The sequence below is a fragment of the Dermochelys coriacea genome, chromosome 16, assembly GCF_009764565.3.
Source record: "Dermochelys coriacea isolate rDerCor1 chromosome 16, rDerCor1.pri.v4, whole genome shotgun sequence".
NCBI lineage: Eukaryota > Metazoa > Chordata > Testudines > Dermochelyidae > Dermochelys > Dermochelys coriacea.
The window spans coordinates 16359231-16374390 of record NC_050083.1 but is presented as its reverse complement, the minus strand read 5'-3'; the positions used below and the strand labels follow the sequence as shown (position 1 = coordinate 16374390).

General features: G+C 39.2%; 1 protein-coding gene across 6 annotated transcripts in view; it reads left to right on the top strand.

Moving 5' to 3' along the window:
* AK8 (adenylate kinase 8) overlaps positions 1-15160 on the top strand; it is a 115683-nt gene that overhangs the window by 53067 nt on the left and 47456 nt on the right. The gene's annotated exons all lie outside the window — the stretch shown is intronic.

Below are 15160 nucleotides of genomic sequence, written 5' to 3'. Positions count from 1 at the left end.
GGGGGCACCTTAAGAATTTAACAGTTTTGCTTTTGGAAGGCTGACGAGTGATTATATTGAGAAAATTGGTAAAGATTGTAAGCTTCTCAGGGTAGCAGCCTAGTCTTATTTGGATGTTAATTGCCTTGCACACTATATATATGGCCATAACTGTGCAAGTCAATTAACTGCCGAATACGGCTAGGCTGCTGCCCTGAGAAGCTTACAGTCTTTACCATTTATTCTTATAGATATGAAAAAGACCCCACAATTCCAAAGGGTAGGTTGTATATCAGTGTGGTGAAGGAATGCTTGTATTTTGGCAAGTACAAGAGCCTAGATACTATAGGAACCTCCAGTCCTTTTTCTGGCACTATGCCAAATAGGAACAAGTATTACAGGGAAATAGTCTTGCTGAAGATGGAGAAATCTCAGTTAAGCTTTAGTATTAATGGAGTTTTGAGCAAACCCCCTCTGAGTGCAGGGAAATCTGCATTGTCTTTTTTTTCGGCAAGGAAAGCCATTTGGTGAATTGGAAAGCCCAGCAAGTCCCCTCTTTCATACAATAGCTTAATTCTGAGATTGAATTACATAGATCCGAAACGTGAGCCTATAAAATTAACTGATGTTCCCCAGATACCATGTCAGGAGACACAGTACTTTTTGAAGCATTTCAAAAAGGCATCCAGCAGCCTGCAGTTATCCTATCCTCTGTCAATTTGTCAAACCACATGATAATAATTTTTAACACTTAACTTCAGCTCCACTGAATGGGTCATGTTCATTGCTGGTGCAATAACTCCATCTGGTTCAAGATATGTAATACAGTGTGACAGTCACCATCTTGGCTGACATCAGGGATTGAACCAGGGACCTCCAGAACATGAAAGTATAAGCTTTTATAGCTTGAGCCAAAGAGGGTAGGTTGTATTATTGGGGTCTGCAACAGACGCATCTCCTCAGTCAATCTAGCAGTGAGGGAGACACGCAAAGGACACTGACCAAGTGGATTACAGTAACTTTCACACGCCTCCTACCACCACCACTTCCCCGCCCCTTTGGCTTGGAGCTGCCATTTTTAAGAGAAGGTTCTATATAGATCGAGCGTTAAGGTATTTTCAGTGCTAAACTTGGTGGTCATATAACTCAAGGGCAGGAGACCTATGTGGGTTATTAGTTAAAAAAAATCACTGATAAAACATTTATGTATGGGATTAACTTTATGCATGGAAGCAGTGTGTGAAGTTACTTGCATGCCTGAGTGGTTGCAGGATCAGGGCCCATGTATCTTTCACAGTTTATAATACTTTTAGACACTCTTATGCATATTCCATTTTCACTTTCTCCTCAGCCCACTAGACTGAAGAACAACTATTGTAAAGACATGCTTCTCTAAATTTCAATTATAGCTGTGTTGGGAGCCTGGGTGAATTATATCCTTATAGGATAAGTCCTTTAAGAGCTTTACCATGAATGCTTCATGTGTATTTTACAAACTTCTCCTTAACGATTAAGGTTTCTTTAACAAAGATGTTGGGAGCATTTCCAATATGTTAAAATAATTGGAAGGATATTAACATCCTAGCCAGTCCAAAAAATACATCCTTCCTTAGTCCAAGTGAGCTGCTTTCACTTCAGCAAAATGAAATTGGAATTATAACTTCCCCAGAAAATTAGGAATTATTTCAAATTTATGTGAACATATTTTTATTGTAACATGCAATAATGCAGCTGTCCAATTCTTACATGAGCCATGACTATTTCTGTGCATTGTGCTAAATATTTTTCTTTATATATACACTTTTTTTTTGCTTACATATACACTGTTTGTTTGTTTTTGTTTGTTGGTGGGGCATACTACAGAAGTAAGGACTGAATAACAATACATATTATATAGCAGTACCAGGAATAATAAGTTCTGTGATTTCACTAATCCTCCTCTCCAAGGGATAACAAAGAATGAATTTACATTAGTAAACACTAACAAGAATTCATTAGTGCCCTCACAAAGGCCTTGAGAAAATGAAAGAGCATAGCATACTGAGGAGGGAAGATGGCAAAGAATTCCATTTAGAACGGTGCAAAAATGCAACCAGGTTAAAATAGGAGATAAATATAGATAATACTTGACTGAATTTGGTCTCGGGGTCACATGTCAACTGATTACTTAATTAGCCAGCAACTGGCAATATTTAAAATGTGAAAGGCAATTAATATTTGACTGACCTTTTCATGGGATCCCTAGCCCTCTGAGCCAACAGACCCCACAGGGTATAGACAAAGGGGCCCTATTCCTCCTTCCATGCAATGACTCATAAATGACATCAGCCACTACGGGGGAACCAAAGATAGCCCCTGTGAAACCTAACCCCCAAGTTATTATCTCTCAGAATCATAATAGTCTTAACATCATGTGACTTCTCTGAAACTCTCATATAAAGCCAAGTTTTAAGACTGGCCTGAACCCGGCCACTCTTTTTGTGGGCATAAGTAATTGCACAGTTAATGTCAATTTGACATTGAAGTACCAGATTGTGCCCATAAATGAGACATTTCAATGTCTGACATTAACTGTACCCACAATATTGTACTTTCAAATTATGGGCATGAAATTGGAGGTCAGCTTTTAAAAATCTGACCCCAACACATAAACGCTGCAGCAATGTATGACAGTTTGGCACAGTCCAATAAATGAACAACTAGCCCAGCCACAGAGCATAAAAATGAAAATGCTTAAGGAAGCCAGTAACAAGCACTAAGATCTAAATGTAATAGTTTTATCACAGAGTCTAGAAGTGGAATAGTCCTGTTAAGGCATCATTCCTCCTCCTGCCTATTCAAGATTGTTCTACTATAGTACAATCCTTGAGTACTTTGCCAATAGAGCTTCCACCACTTCCCTTGGGAAACTGTTTCGTAGTCTAAACTTTACAAAGGCCGTAAGTAATATTACCTGTATTTTGCAAATGGGGAACTGGAGATGCAGGGAGATGATGTGAATTGTCCAAGGTCACTCTGCAGTCCAGTGGCAAAGCTTGGAATCGTGCAAACTCTGGAACTTTAAGTGTGCCCATAGCATCCACACTGGGGAGTTATTATGCAGCACTTCAGTGCACACTGCTGTTCACAGTCTGAACTGAGGGGCAGTGTAGACATGCCCTAGACAGCGCTGTGGGGCTGTTTATGTTATGGCAGCCTGTCCCTGGCTGCCTATGGACAGCAACACTACCCAGAATCTTCACAGTTGTAGGTGCTGTAGCTCCATCCCCAACACCCCTCTCCAGACCCACCCTGGCAAGCCACTTTATGTCAGACCTTGCGAAAGGGTCCTCAGACGACAGCCTGCAACTGTCTTCTTCACTTCCTGTGCCAGAGGAATTCTCTCACAGTCAGGCCTTTTTGAGCCCCTTTGCATTGCTCCAGCCTTTTTACTGATGTAAAGGGGTCAGAGTGGGGGTGAGACACTCTATGCATTACGTGGTAAATTTGAGCCGTAAATCATATAGTTATCTGCTATCAGAAGAATCTTGATACTCTTCTTTCCAGCAATATAGTGGTGTTTATCTGGGTTCATACCAGTTCTTAAGTTCTGGTAGATAAGCACAGCTATTCTGTTAGCTTTTAAAGATTTAAAAACAATCAGAATTATTCTTGGTATTTCCGGGGATGTTTTCCCTGTGATTGTCCTTTACATAGATTACATGTACTACAAGAGGACCCCAATCTTATATTCAACAATTCTATTATTCAAGCCATTAACAAACTCTGTACATTTCTATTCTGTGCATTTGCTTACAGTCACACTCTCCTGAAGTTCCTAACTCCTTGCTTTATCAGCCTCATCCATGTTGTTCATGGTGATTGATTTGGCTTAATGAAGGCAGCATAAATGTCCTTGAGTCCATGAATTTTTAATTTCCCAGGACACTTATCCTACACTTTGTGCCCATTGGATAATTAAAAAATGTATTTTCACTCAAAAGTTCAGCATCCAAATTCTTTCTGTCTGTCATGTCCATAGAGTCATCCTTCGGATAACCAGTCTGAAATGCACTGACTGTTCCTTAGGGGTTCTTTGATCTTGTGTTTTCACCAAGTGTTAAACATGAATTATTGCTAAATTTACTCTTGACTGTGTGTGAAAAGTGACAGTATTAGAGTTTGATCCCAGTTTTCTGGAGCTAAATCCAGTGAGTCTAATTCTCCATTCCCGCTTTTAGTGAACTGTTACTGGATGTTAGTGGTATGGTAATGCTGACCATTCTCGCTCTTTGCATGGATATCTTTGGAGAACACGTTTTTTGCTCCGTGTATTGCTCATGCCAGAAAGCCCATAGTCAACAACAACAGCACAAGGTCCACATTAATCCAATCTATTTGATTCCCTCCAAAATATTATGGAGAGGCTGTTTTGCAGACCACCTCTCTCCTACATCCTTTTGGGACATAGTCAAGGAATCTACATGCATAGGGACCATTCATATACACTCTTGACCTTTATGAACAGCTACCACCTACTCCCTAGATTATTATTAGTAATAGTAGCTCTAGACAGCACATGGAGCAGATCTCTGCCAGAATACAGGTGCATAGTGTTCACCATTTTTCAGATGCCTGTCAGAATATGATACCTTGGGAGGACATTAAAACTTCAAAAAAGTGTATCAGATTTTTCAGTTGAAATCCTTGCTGTTTGGTATGTGAGGAGTGTGGTTTTATTAACAAAAATAAAAGCAATAACTTCCTAGGATGTGAGGTCATCACGAGAACACAAGGGTTAATCTTCATATGAGAAGGCATTCTTGTGTCATTCTTTACCTTTCAAACATTTGCATGTGTTTATCATAGAGATGGGATGGAAGAATCACTGCTAATTCATATACCTGTTTGGAATACTGCAATAAGCTGAGCCCAGAAAAAATTAAACAGAACCATGCAAAGCAAGCACCAAAATGTAAAAAACTAGATGCTGCTTTTCAGCTGAGAAAAGCGCTGTTAGTTTGGATAATGGCTTTTCCACCAAAAGGGAAGATTCAGATGATAAAGATAGCTGATTTGTGGAAGATAGAAAACATCCTACTATTTGCAGCCTTTTAGAGTCAAACACAAACAATCTGTGTTGCTTTTTTTTCCCCCTTACCTTTTCTATTTATAAAATAGTAATATCTGAAGCTGTCCCCAATAGCATTCTACATGTGGGGGGATAAAATATGGGATTTCCTAATTTCTGAAAATACAAATACAAAGTATTGCTATACAAATATAGCTTTTTTTTTAAATCGGCATGATTTTAAAGGGGTGCTTTGGTGCAGTCTGTGAAAGTTGGGGTCCCCTGGCAATGGTGATTGCGGCCTCCCTGAAGCACTTCATTCCTTTTGACAGTAAATTAATATTCTCATCACTAAGTGTGAGCTAAAGATTTGACAATAGAACAGCTTTCTCTTTTGTTAAAAACTTGGAAAGAGCTTGAGAGTTGAAAGGAGAAGTAAATCTTGATATCTAAGGAGGTAAGCTTAGTGTTATTTCTTGTTTTTAACAGCGTTGTACTGGCGAGCTGCAAGCTGTCTGAACATTGGAGAGAGACCCTTTGGGAGCTCCATTGGTTTTCAGCGAGTCTTTGCATGCAGTGTGTTTGTACTAGCTGAAGACAGCGCATGGCTCTCTAAATAATTTACAAGTTGATTAATAGACTCACATGGGTATAATTAGAAGAGGGAGAGACAGCAGCAACAGTAACGGGTACAGTGCTTGGGGGAACTGGAGACTTTATTTTTTTTAAAGAAACTTTCTAGGGTGCTGGGCGTTTGAAGATAAGTTGGGAAGAGCTCAGTGCCTCTTCTCTTTTGAAGTGGAAATAGGACAGTTTGAATCCGTCGAGTTTAATTTTTCACAAGGTTTAGGGGCCCTGCAGTGCAACTCCCTTTTTATTATTGAAAAAAACTCTCCACTTTTCTTTCATTTTTCACATATGCACGCACATACACATACAGTCCAAACAGATTGATTTCCTATTTTATGAAAGTTCTATTTATACCCAGGCTGTACATTCATCCGAACCTTCTGTACACCACATCTATATCACAAACAGACGGTATAAAGTTATAGAGATATTTATTAACACACCACACTTTAATTTATACATTTTTAAGAACCCTTCACCTCTGCTTGACAATGCTTTTGAAGTGGCTCCATTTTTCAAGTCAAACTTTTGACTTTTCCACTGGGACTGCTACAAAGATTTCTTTATGGAAAATAGGTAGGAGCCTTTTTTTTCCACTAGTAGAAAATTGGTGGTCAGAAGAACAAAATAACATTTTAAAATATAGATATTTTCCTTTTTAAATGCTAATGTTTCAATAGAAGAGGAGAGGTTATAGACTAGTGAGCTGTACATCAACATATGTGGGCTATATGTCTCTCTGCTTGTCTGAGTTTTGGTGTTATTTTTTTCCTTATGTGTTTGAATTGTCACAGTGATGAGAAATTAGTGTCCCCTTTTCTTTTAATTTAATATCCTGGAATCTGTTGGCTGTATTTCTTAGTAGACCAGCTAAAATTGACAAATATTGTTACCAAATATTCAGATCAGAAATGGTCCGTGATGAGAATCACTTGGCAAAGAAATAAAAATCCCAAAGACCCATCTTGTTAAAATGAAGATCCCATCTTGGAATCCAGATCAGAGGAAATAGATACTAGTGAGGGTATTTTCCAATGCAGATAGATGTGAGCATTAATAAGTTAATGGGCCTGCTCTGATTGACGTAAATGAAAGTTTTGCTATTGGCTTAAGTGAAAGTACGATCATGGCCTCGGGTCCTGATCCTCAACCCTTATTTAAAATTATTACTTGTATTTTGGTAGCATCTATTAATGGCCCTTACTTAGATGAGAAGTGCTATTCAAATTAATGGAATTATTCACATAAATAAGGGGTGCAGGATAGGACGCATGTTACAAGGTGATGTGTGTCCACAACTCCCATTGATATCAGTGGGCCCAATCTGCAGTGTGCTGAGTGCCCTAAATCTTGACTGATGTCAGTAGGAACTGAGGGTGCTTAGCACTTCATAGGATGGAGCCCTGTGTTCATAAAGAGCTTTGAAGAAGCAAAGTGCTACCTGTTAATCATTTAAAATTTATTTGACTCCTTGTTTACAAGAATTCTTAGGAAGCTGACAAATATCTTCTTTCCCTTCCCGCTATCGCCATCCTGTCCAGCTGACTAAACCAGTGGCTCATGAGCACTAGACTGCTAACTTGGTTTCTGTTTTGTTTTTGTTTTTAATAATAAATTTTATTTTCCCAGTGGGGTTAAGTAATCATCAATTTATAAGACACCTATGAAGGGGAAAGCATATCACATTTTGGCGGCCACCTTTTTTATTCTGTAAATACTAAAAATTAAATTTTGTGGGTATGTTTCATCCTTGTGGGTATGTTTTATTAGGAGCCATGTATATAGAATCAGGCCTTAATGCGAAACTGAAATGCTTCTTTTTTTTTTTAAGAGGTTTAAAAAACGTACTTAGCTCTTACATAACACTGTATATTTTCAAAGCATTGTATTAACATGAACAAGCTGTTCTGTTCTCCAAGTGACGGTAAAAATGACCTGGTGGGGTTACAGATTTATTGCCTTAATGACACCTTATCAAACTTGTTCAGTTTAGAAGTCAAAAGATATTTTTTGCAAGTGCTGGCCTAGGTGCTTTCCTTCCTGCACATCAGCAGCAGTAGGAAAGATTCTGCAGGTCAAATTCTTCCTTCAGTCACAAACCCTATGATCTTCAGTAAAAATGCACAGGTGTAAATGAGGGAAGAATTTGTGTCTTTGGTTGCACAATTCCAGTAATTCAACATGAGCTGACATAGAATTCTGTTTGCTCTCCTGTAGCCATATTGGCTCTGCAGTAGTAATACAAATGTATTTTTGTCCCTAACATTAGTAGATAGAACTCAGAATACACATGGAGAGCAGAGGTGTAGAGTAAACTGATGTCATTTTTACAGAGTCATTTGTCAGATTAGACGCATCACTGTGAGGTAGGGAAGTAAGTAGTATCTCCATTTCACAGATGGTGCAGAAAGCTTGAGTAACTCCCTTTAAAGCCACGTAGCAAGTCAGTGGCAGAACCTGGATTAGACCCGAGCAGCTCTGGTTCCAGCTCATCATGGACTGGAAAAATTCAAATAATATTTTAGAAGAGAAACTAAGTAGCTTTTTATGTATCAATCTTTGAGTTTGGACTTCTTTGTTTCTCCTGCTATAACTAAGGATATCATTAATAGCTACATCGGGGTAGGGAACTGTCTTTCTTAGTTCTTTAAGCGTGAAGAATATCATAACATGTAATGGAGCAAACAAAGACTCCCAAAACTCACGCTTTGCAGCTGAGAAAAAGAATGGTCAACTCCTTTCATTTAAAAATGTCTTGTAATTTTTAATTCTACACATGTTGTATTAATGATTTAAGATCTTAAATGTCTTTTACAAATATTTTCACTTCAACTCTAATATAGCTGCTTTCTATTAAAAAAAAAAATCAAAGCCCAAAATTATACCATATTATCTCTGTAAAACCTTAGGAATCAAAAAGCTTCACGTTTGTCCCAAGAGGTAAAACGTTGAGACTGTAGAATGGAAATACTTTTATTATTATATTTTATTTTATTACATAAAAATAATTATTCTAATTCTGATGACAAGTCTACATCAGCATAGATGGGGATAGTGAATATGAGAATACAGTAAGAGTGTTTTTTGTTTTTGTTTTTTATTTTGTAAATATCGCGCAGTGCTTTGAAAATGCTACATAAATACTGGTTATTATATATTAAATTTTCTCTTAAATTTTCAGAATGAATAAGTAGAAATGCTTCTAGAATCCCCTAGGTCAAGTAGCTAAATCTCTGCGCTTAAAGGAGGCTAACAGAGCAACTGAGAAGTATCTTTGACAGTCTCTTTAAATTAGCCAAAATTCTCTGCTGTTGATTGGCATATAATACTGTGGAACTCTATTGTCGGTTGCAGTTATGGAAAAATAAGAGTCTGTTCTATGGCAAGTTGTGTTTTCATGTTCCAGCCTTCATCTGATGAGATTCTGCAGAAATGCATAATTGAAACTTCTATATAGGATCGTCTCCATTTCATAATTTAACTTGCCTTTTCCCATACCTTTTCTGGAGTGATTAGCTTGTGTGTCAGTAGTCTCATTTTACCAGCAGGTGGCAGTAAATAACAAACAACAGCATCGAAAAAATCTTTGCCTAATGTGATCTCTGTTCTGTTTATTACTATCATAGGCATCTACAGTAGTCATGATTTCTTGTAATATCAGTGAGGAGCTTATGAAAGCACCAATTGAGGAGGCCCAAAACCATAAATGCAGCTTCTGTGTTAAGGAAATAATGGTTGCTTCGCTATCACCATACTATGTGTTAGCTGTCACTTGAAAAGTCCAAAGCTCAGTGTACAATGGAAAGCCTCATTTATATAAACCCCCTTACAATATATTGTGGCCTTTATACAGCATGTAGCTTTGGGAGTCATCTTCAAAGCGTCTTGAGTTTTCTAGAGAGTCATATCTGAGTCCATGCACATACCCTGGAAGTCGAGATAGGCTATATATGAGCTTCTGAATTAATAAATTCACATTCAAAGGAACGGAAGACTAGATGATTGCTGTTTAGTGATGTCTGAAGCCCCATGCCCCCTGCAAGTGCAGGGAACTGAACATGTGTTACTCACCCATGTGTTCCTGCTCAGTGCTCCAGGAGAAGGTGAAAACTCCCCAAGGCTCCTGCCAATAATAGTGTGGGGAGGAAATTCCTTCTACAATCAACTCTGTGCATGGGAACAAAAATCATCCCTCACTCCCATAGCTATTCCTTTTTGCACTGATTTACCATTGGAATCCTGAAGAATTATATTTATTTGTATATATTTCATTAGGTGAAATACAGTGCATAATATATGGTGAGAAAATCCTTCTGTCATCACAAATCTGGTGCATTGGCAAGGCTGAATGAAGGTATTGGTCATCCTAGGCCACAGTGACCACAGTAAATCACTGTTTAAATCTCTCTTTAGCACATTAAAAAAATACAAATGAATATGAACTCTAACAACCCTGAGGTCAGTGAGAAAACTGAAGAACCAAATAAAATTATCCAGTGTGGGTAATTTGATGCTCTTGGAACAATAGGATATTCATATCTCACTCTTTGCTAAATTTATGGTTGACAGGACAATCCAGGGAAGTAGCCTTTGGCAGTGGTTTATACTCAGGGCAAGATGTTAACTGTCAAACATTGAGATCAGGCCTCAGGCATCTGAATTAACAGTGAAAGACTTTAGACCTAACTGAAAAATCTCTGTCTAAGGAAATGATAAGGGCTATATGGACAGTATTATCAAAGGGACTTTAAACTTTCTGCTGCTGCACAAAACTGACAGGACACGTTCCTGCAAATGCATTTGTACATTACTTGAAATCAAGGATTTATAGGTTTGGAGAAGTGAGTCAATATCTTTCAACATTGTGTTTTAAAGGAAAAGATATTGGGGAGGTATCATTTGAAATATGAGGTGTTCAGCTTTGAACATGTGAATTTTATCAGTTCTACAAAATTATCCTTTGTGGATCCAGAGTCCTGGCTTATCCGCACCCTCTAGTGCAGTGGGTCTCAACCTATTTATCAGTGGGGGCCACATATGCGGCCCACAATGTGTTACCTGGGCTGCAGATTGAGAACCACAGTGTCCTCATCCCCCCTCCCCCCCCGAACCTTACAGACCTCTATACCCAGTGCCTCCCACCCAGAGTCCCCTCCACAGAGTGGTGCCAGGTGGGGGGCCGGGTGGCAGGGACCCTGGACCCTGCTCTGTGGGGCCGGGTGACAGCCCCAACCTGCTGGACCCCACTGCATGGGGCGGGGTGGCAGGGCAGTCCCAGATCCCTGCAGTGCGGGGCTAGCCGGCAGCCCCAGACTTCAGATGCCCGCTGTGCAGGACTGGCTGACAATCCTGACCCCAGACCCTGCTGCACTAGGCAGCCCAACTGCCTCTAGCACACAGCTGGGCCGCGGGTTGAGAACCACTGCTCTAGTGTTTCACTCTGGTGCTGACTGACAAGGTGATTTAATAAAGTTTACTGTATCTCCGAAAAAGCACTTGAACTTGCATGCATAGAGGGGCATAGTACATTGCAGCCTCCCAAGTAATATATTTTCTTCCTTCCTGGTGTGCATGAGAAATGCTTGATGGCACTGCTCCTTTTTAGGTCTTCATGAGAGAAACCTTCCCCCACAACTTCACTTATACAGCCTCTACTGAACCTCGGAGCCTCTGCCCTTAATGTACCACTTCTTTGCTATCCTGTGTCCTGTAGCAGCCAATAAAGATAAAAACATTTTAACTGATCAACACTTCTGTTCTCTTATTGTTTCTAGAGATTTTTTGTGAAAGGAGCAAGCTTATAGGCCACATTCCCATGAGTTTCATCAGTGGGGACTTTGTGGAAAAGTTTGCAGTCCTTTGGGATGAATGGCAGGCTCATGACTTCACTTGAATACCCATCAACTTTTCCTACTGTTTTGGCTACTTTACAGCAGACTGCTGCAAGTGTATGTGCATTAAACGTTCTACATTATCTTCTGATCATGTGCATCAGCACTGTACTCTAATGTCTGAAAACTAGTACTCATGAAAAGTGCTGATTGACTATCTTAGAGACTGAAGTTCTCTTGTTATTCAGAGAATGGTTACAACACAAAGAGCAGCAGTTCACACTTTACCCACACCGCCCTGCCAATGTGCCTCATCCTTCAATTGATTGGATCATCTATTAGGTCAGGAGGCTGATTCACTCTTCGTGTCTAATTCAAGGAGTTCAGCTGTATGACATGGGTCACATGTCCACTGTGTCAATGACTGTGAGATAATGGAGACATGCTAAGTTACCTGCCATGAAGCATTGATACTTATTTGGCAGGTCTGCACAGTAAAACAAAGAGCATACTTCCTTAGCTAAACATCACAATATAATGCAATGTATGGTTCCGAGACAAGGGACTCCCATTGGTACTTATTGTACATATCACCGTATTCATACATTCCAAGGCCAGAAGGGACCACTGTTATCATCTAGTGTAACCTCCTGTGTAACACTCCATAGAACTTCCTCCAAATAATTCCTAGAGCAGATCTTTTAGAAAAAAAAAATCCAATCTTGATTTTAAAATGGTCAGTGATGGAGAATCCACCATGATCCTTAGTAAGTTGTTCCAATGGTTAAATACTCTCTCTCTTAAAAATGTATGCTTTATTTACAGTCTGAATTTGTCTAGCTTCAACTTCCAGCCATTGCTGGAGATCTTCTACATATGCTTTGTTGGAAGATATTAGGGATATTCCTCTATTCTTTCTTTGCACTTCTGTATGGGGCTGGTCTGGAGCCCAGCTCTGCCATGTATACAGATTATGGAGCACCGTTGGTTCCTTGTCCATAGCTATTTACCCCGTCCCAATGTAGAGACATCATTGTGGTTCTGCTGCCTTGCGGACTCTATGCCAGTGGCTGAACTTCATCTCTTTGTCTTGATCTCACTAGCTAATGGAGATATGTTTCCACGATACTTAATAGGGATATCCTTCTTGGCTAACAATCTCCACAAGTGGAAATCTCTAAAAGTCTTTTATATTTGGGCTTCTGTAAAGATAAGAAACCTCTCTAGAGCTTCATTCACCCAACTCTCAGAGACAGAGTTGGAAATTCACACAAGTTTAGGTTGGAAATAAAAAAGATTATTCAAAGCTCATGTGCTTCATAATCCCCCTAAAGCATGTAAATTGAATGCCTCATCAGAACAGCTCTAAATTTTACTTTGCTAGCAAGCACTCTTGGTCATACGCTTGAGGCCAGTGGATCCAAGGCTAGTTATCTAGAGACTGTGTATCACTCCAATTACAGGTTAGTAATTTCCCTCGCAATCACCAGGGAGTTCCACATGAGTGAAAAGGAATTCCATACCCCACAGTTCTTCATTATCTACTACTCTGTTTGTATCACAAGGAAGTAAGAATAATATGGATTTCTTTTTCCTTTTTTTTTTCCGGTCTGCCAAAGATGTTACAGTTTTAAAGCAACTGCTTTAACTGTGACTATTTCTGTTCAAGGGTGGCTGATGTACTTTGTAATGCCATTGAACAGCCTACAAGCTATCTTCCCCTATTGTATAAAAGTGATAGTTATGTTTTCTAATCAGGAGTAGAGCCTGCTGCCTGACTTGTTTATGCTTCATTTCTCACCATCAAACTTAGAGACACAAGAAAACATGTAAACATATACACTGGTGTGTGTTTATGTATACATGTACTGTACTGAATATATAAAGTGATGCATGGCTATCCATTTGTGTTGCTGTTATCTAGTGACACGGCATTGAAATTAGCAGTGTTTCTGATATACTTGATATTCTTCATCACTGCAGATATGTCTAGTACATTGTACAGGAGTCACACCATTAACTGATGGATTGTTGGTTCATCGTACAGTAGAATTTTTCCTTTTTATCTTATAGCTGCTACACTCTGGCCAAAAGAAACCGTCACCTAAGAATTGGAATCTGATCACTCACTCAAACTAAAGACTTGCGGAAGGTAGCCAGGGTCAGGAATAATTCCACAATGTTCCCTTCACAGTTTCTTTTGACTTTTTTGCTTTAGGGCTTGGGGGTTTCCCGTCCCACTATGCAAGAAGCAAAGACTTGGCACCTTAAATCTGAGGATCTCTGAGATCTGCTGGAGGGGATACTGTGTACCAGCCTCTTCCTCTGTGTCATCTTCAGGGCCTTATGCTACTCCCTCTATTTCCCTATTTCACCTTATTGGAGCCAGCAAGAGTTCTTGCCAGCTGCTGTCTCTGGAATCCTGCATGAAAGGGTATTCTACATCAGTAATGGGGCTCCAGTGAAGAGTCAATACAGTATCACTTAATTCCTTTATGAAGTAGTGGTGAAACATTTTAAGGAATCTTTAAAAATTTCCATTGATATGAATTGGGCATCTGTGTAAACCATTTTGAAGATGATTACTGCAGGCATCATGAATATCAAGACAGAAAGTCCAATCCTCGAACCAGAGATGAAGGGAACAGAAGGAAATTTCCACAGCTTCTCTTTAGTTGATTTCTTAATTTTTGTCCTGGGCTTTTTCAGTTTTGTGTTAATCTGTGAAACTCCTGGAAAAAATAAAGAATTTACCTTTATTCCCTCCCCCCAAAATAGCCAACCAGTGGGGGATCTCCTATTCCTTCTGTCTCTGGATGTAGCTCTGATCTTCCTCTTGTTATATATATATCATCATCAGTCTGACAATATGGCTGCTTCTTTCTTCATGCTGGCATTTTACAGAAGTAACTCTTGTGATTTTGTCACTTTACATGGGATCAGGTGACTGGAAAAGATTATATTCCACTGCAGTTTTCTTTTAGCAGATGCTTTTTAGAGAAGAGTATTATCCTTAACTTGTTAGTGTGAAGTGGTATCCTCAATTAATACACTAATCAGTTTTCTAATTAATTCCCTATGGTTTTCTTTCATTTTTGCTGGAACATTGAAGCCTGAGAGCAATTCTGTAAACTCAGTGATTCAATTCCAAAAGGAGAAGTGGTGAATTTCATGGCTGAGGGTTAAAGGCTCTGAAAAACGAGAGAATAAGCATGTACTGGTGCTGGAAATGGAGTGGCAGCTGTCATAGATTTACAGGAGTCAATAGAAACAAGACTCCTCAACAACTGGGACTGAAGGGCTTTTTCCCTTGTGGATGATGATGAAGTTTCGGGAATAGAAAGTGGGGGATGCAATGGAGATTCTTTAAAAATTGCTAGAAACATGGACTATTCATTGTGTCTGCAATACCCAGCACTTGTGATAGTATCATGTCAATGGTAACATACCCAACTAAAATACATGTGTGCACCTGTCTATTTGCTGCAAAGGTGAGTCCCAGCATAACAGATCTGAAACACATACTCTGGTATGAAAACTTTCCATTGTACGGTTGTATTCAAATTCTATGGCAGAGTGAATAATAAAATGTCGACATTCCTTATTATGGATTTATGTGGCAATCCATTATTCTTCTTTGTTTCTGATAGGACCCCTAATGTACTAGATA